Here is a 5,642-nt window from a genome sequence, read left to right on the forward strand (position 1 = left end):
AGTAGAGAAAACACTTCACCAGGTGGGCCCCATAAGATTGTCCCTCATTTTTTCACATCTTAAAAAGAAAAATTACTCTTCACCAGATGCTCCTCTAGTAAATGTGAATCAAAATTTATGAAAATATTTAAAGGAACTTAATTTAAAAATAAAAACTTACTTTCAGTTTAAAAAGACATTGGCCATGTTACAGACTGAACAGTGACGCTTTTGGAAAATGCTGTTTTCAATCTCTATGTTTTACTGCATTATTATATTAGTGCATCTTTTTTGGGGTGTGTAACTGAAGGAAACTGAACTGACTAGTCGATTCTATTCTTTATAGAAATGAAGCAGCAGGGAGTACAAGGACATAAAACTGCTTGGGCTAGCATATGTATACTACATACCATATAGAAAGAAAAGATACAAATTAGCTGTCCCATCAACACAAGTTAACAGGTTTTGCAATGAACTAATGAACATGAAAGTGCCTCACAGGTTATAATATTTCCTGTGTATTCTAATAGCCATCCAAAAAGATCAACATTCATTAATTTTCTCTTTAATATACAGAGATGACTGGCAATCTAATTTAAAAAATAAAATAAAATAAACCTGGTTCTAGACTGGCACATATGAGGGATATTTAACCCGATTCTTTGATCCCCATGATCAGTGGTAGTCCTAGCTGAAAGAAACTCGGGTCGGGTTTCTCCGAGGCGTGGGCGTCTATGTCTTTACCCTATAAGATTCAAAATTATTCTTAAATAACACTCAGCAATATATTCTCCAGTAACACTCAGATATGCCGTCAGCGGGTTAGTTACGATGTCGGGAGCAGCTGGGAGAACAAAACGACACAGAGACTGTCCGGGTTGCTTTCCCAAAATCAACTCAAAGGTTTATTCTTTGTGCAGGGTTTTTATAGACAGAAAGGTTCGTGTGTCAACAAGTTTCAAGTTAGAACCATATAAGGAAGGTCCCCCCCGCTCTGAAAGGGGCCTTCTACAATCGTATCTCAACATACCTTTGACAGGTCCGTTAAACACTTAGACAGTTAGAATCCTTTGTTCTACAATTGCAGTAAGATGCACTCTCAAAGCCTATAAATCTTATACAGAAATTTGCTACATCCTGAGTTCTCACACAATCCAGATGGTCTTTACATAAACATCCTCTGCAAGGGAGAGACAAGTAAAAGAGTGATTTGTTGGTGTTTTCCTTCCAACCTTAGTATCTACTTTCACAGTTGACACAGCAAGAGGAGATGAGGTTCAAACAAAGGGCATTGCAGAAACAGGGTCCTTTGTATAATATCATCAAAAGAATACCCAGTACATGCTCCCATAATACTAAAACATCTAACACTAGCCTGTTTGGCGCCCTGGGCGAACACATCCTCTGACCCCCCACCACCACCACCACCACCACACACACACACACACACACACACACACACATTAAGGATTGTCCATTGACATAAAACTGTTGTCGGAACCATACTGAATTTCACCAGAGAAACATAGGTTGTATCCCAATTCAGGGTCTGCAGCCTTAAAGTACGCAGCCTCAGCGGTCCTCAAGGGCCGCGTACTCAAAGACCGATGAGGCCGGAAGTGCGAGGCTTGTGAAATGGGACAGTCTAGCCTCCATCGCGCTGCCCAGGTTGCCTAGCAACCACGATAGCTGGAAACGTGTGGTTGACAGAAATGAAGGAGAACATATTTCGTTCATTTGTTTGTTTGTTTCTACACGATCTTTGTGTGATTTAATAAGTATCTGAGGCTGAGACCACAGGACTGTAAAACATGATTGTTGGGCTTCATTTCTGTACTGAACAGTCATTTAAGATTAGCTAGTAAATAACAATTAGTTAATGTTGTTCATGAGACTAAAGTCAGTGTAAATATGATATGGCCAATATTATAGTTATTATATTAATCATTATTAGTATTACAGCAGTGAGTTTGAACTCTCAAATCAAATCGTTTCTATTGTCACATCACATGTGCAGGTACACTGGTACAGCACATGTGAGTGAAATTCATGTGAGTGAACTCTGTGTCAAATACTGAGCTTCAGTAAATATTCAAGTTGCAGTTATATATATGTCCTATCACCTTAAATCTTCACTCATAGACAAGTATCTTTGACAGTGTATATATAGATGTATTATATATGAGACAAATGTTGTTCCTTCAGTATGTTGGCATTACTAAATTTGGCTCAATGCTTACATATATGTATAAAAAGAAAATGTACGAGCTGTGATAATTGTTTCTGATAGAATGAAGAGTAGACTGATATATTGAATATTCCTTTATTGGGTGAGAAAATCAGACCATGTCATAACTGCTTCAAGTCATACAGAATAGACAACAGAGCCTTAAACAGGCTGACTTCTGCTAAATGGGTCAAACTGGGCAGAAAGTATACAAACACATAACATCCTTATAGACAGTGTTGGTCAAGTTACTTGAAAAAAGTAATCAGTAACTAATTACTGATTACTTCCCCAAAATAGTAATCCCGTTACTTTACTGATTACTTATTTTCAAAAGTAATTAATTTCTTAGTTACTTTTTAAAAACACGATTTACAACCTGAATAGGTGATAAAGCGATAGATCTTTCAGCCCAATTCTACTTTTTCTACATAATCCATCATAGAAAATGTAATCAAAAGGAAAAGTCCCTTTTTAAAACTTGTTTTATTAGTTTTAATCTTTTAACTTTATGCATCAATCAAAAATTTAATTATATGCAACATTCTCTGACTGGAAGAAATTTGTTTAGTATTTAAACCTATTTTCTGCACATTCCAGCACACAAAATAATTTTTTGTGTGTGTTTACACTCAGTCTTTCAAATAGATGCAAGTAAAACACAGCAGAAAATAAATAAAGTCAAAGACTAGCGGTCCTGTTGCTCTATTTTCACCTGTAAAGCAGGAGTGGGTAGGCGGAGGTTTACCCTGGTGCAGGTAAATGGTAAATGGTAAATGGCCTGTATTTATATAGCGCCTTACTAGTCCCTAAGGACCCCAAAGCGCTTTACATATCCAGTCATCCACCCATTCACACACACATTCACACACTGGTGATGGCAAGCTACATTGTAGCCACAGCCACCCTGGGGCGCACTGACAGAGGCGAGGCTGCCGGACACTGGCGCCACCGGGCCCTCTGACCACCACCAGTAGGCAACGGGTGAAGTGTCTTGCCCAAGGACACAACGACCGAGACTGTCCAAGCCGGGGCTCGAACCGGCAACCTTCCGATTACAAGGCGAACTCCCAACTCTTGAGCCACGAGCCGCAGCGGTCAGTGGAAGAATCCGCGAGTTTCTCTGTGAATTTCCCATTACGTCGTTGCGCACTCAGTGCTTGCTTGGAAGTTTAGGGTTTTTTTTCGCTGTACAAAGAAGTTTTCTTCCCACGCACAACGGACACTAATGTTTTTGTCACTTTTTATGGAATCAAACTCAAAATAAGGTCAGTACTTCCACACATTAAACGCTGCACACTCATACTCTCTCCCGCACTCGATATATGATCCATTGTTGATCTGCAGACAGCTGTTGTCACGAAGGTCTCACTCGCTTACGTCACTGTCATGAGACATTCTCTCAAAAAAAAATCACCGTTTTAGTAACGCGGTAACGCAGCATTCCTACGGTAAAGTAACGGTAATCTAATTACCGTTTTTGCAATAGTAATCCCTTACTTTACTTGTTACTTGAAAAAGTAATCGGATTACAGTAACGCGTTACTGCCCATCTCTGCTTATAGAATATGATGTAACACTTGTTAGATTATAATATTATTTTATGCCATGCTATACCCCTAATTAAAGATAGTGAATTATTATGTAATTTTAGTTTGCATTATTCTCCTGAATTAGAAGAAGCTGATAACTATTGCATTAGTTAAACTGATGTGCATTATATTAAACTGTTGATTTATTGTGAATGAATGATATTGTTTTATGATGCATTATACTGCTGAGTTATAAGAAATACTGTTTGCAGAAAGTCATCGCCTTATTTGTCTGATTAAAAGAGAACAGAACATGCTGGAGTTTTCTGCCCCAGCTCAGCAGGAGCAGATAAACGGGGAGCCAAGGTCGTAGCTTAGGTGCTGTGTGAGAGGAAGCATGTGAATGTTTAGGTTTTATGATAAGGTGGAGACACCAGAGGCTATAAAAGTTTGAGCAATGCTCCACCATTTTGAGATTTTGAGGCTGTCTGCATCAGTGTCCATCTCCCACGCGTGTGATCATTAAAACCATCGTTTGACTCAACCCGACCGGACCAGTGTTGTTATTGTGGTTTTTCTCTTGTCTCCATCCCCAATATTTTTGAACCTTAACATTTTGGGGGCTCGTCCTGTGGTGTTGGGGTGGAATTTAAAAGTTTGGACGGTCTGAGGTTGTCGAACGGACAGGCACGAGCCAGTGGTCTGACGTGAGTGGGCATAAGCCGGCTTATCTAAAGGTAAGGCACTACCTGTTGAATTATTTCCAAAGTGTGCCAAATTGGATATGACTAAATTAAAGTCTACTCACTGAAATTACTGGTAGAGGGTCTGTTTTGATTTTGATGAGGATCCGCGTGTGTTATGCAGTTAAAGTCGGCTAAGAGTCTTTAATGAAGTTGAAAAAGTATGAAATGCTGGGTTCGAGTCCCAAGGAAATGAAAGAAATGCTGGGTTAGAGTCCCAAGGAATTGAGATAAAGGCTCAAGTAGTTTGGTAGGGAATTGGTCATTTTGCTGGTTAGAGTCCAGATTGGTTATAGAGTGGACCTGTGTGGTCAGTTTGTGGGCTCGAGTCCCCATTGACCTCTAGGTGGCACCTGGCTTAGTCATACTCTTGCTTTAGGGCGTTGACTGTTGTTTCAAATTGTTATAAATTATTATAGAACGGCGGTTAGAGTCCGCTAAGAAGCACATAGCCCGGAGGTTACGCTCCCTCCTGGCCGTGGACGCGCGGCTTTGACCTGTCGTCGAACAGGGATAGTTCAGTTTGGCTTAGCTGTGGGGTACAGGGCATCCCGAGAATAAGCTAGGAGTTAGAGTCTCCTCACCGTTTGGAACGGTGTGATGTGCTTTTTTGGATACTGTTAAATTGAGTTAGGGACCTTAGGAATTAGGCCAGATACAGTTAGAGTCTGATACTGGTTGATTGATTACAAAAAAGTTACCTTTCTTCGGTTGGACCCGTTATGGTTAAATTTATCGAAATTGTGTAGGTGCTCTTTAGAAATTAGGTCAGAAACTGTTCCAGAAGTAACAGATACTGTTTGATTGATTACAAAAAAGTTACCTTTCTTCGGTTGGACCCGTTATGGTTAAATTTGTCGAAATTTGTTAGGCGCTGAATCTGTCAGGCCTGTCAGTGATTGTAAATATAAGACGTCTTTGTAATATAAAATAAAAGAGTTTTGTCTGAGCTTTGTGTGACCCTGTGTGTGACGACAGCGCACTGCAGCGCTGCGAGCTATTTTTAGACTGTGTGTGAACATGCAAATGAGCGGTGACGCGCACAGAGGACTTTGCTTCCTATTTAGCGTGTTATTGAGTTTTATAATTTTGATTTGCAAACAATGATACATGCCTGTAATTAAAACGCTGATTTTTCTGATTATAATATTACAAATAAGG

Source organism: Aulonocara sp. 'chitande type north' Nkhata Bay, linkage group LG22 (assembly GCF_057382095.1).
Source record: "Aulonocara sp. 'chitande type north' Nkhata Bay isolate Kocher_YH1m ecotype deep benthic linkage group LG22, A_spYH_male_GT1.1, whole genome shotgun sequence".
Lineage (NCBI taxonomy): Eukaryota > Metazoa > Chordata > Actinopteri > Cichliformes > Cichlidae > Aulonocara > Aulonocara sp. 'chitande type north' Nkhata Bay.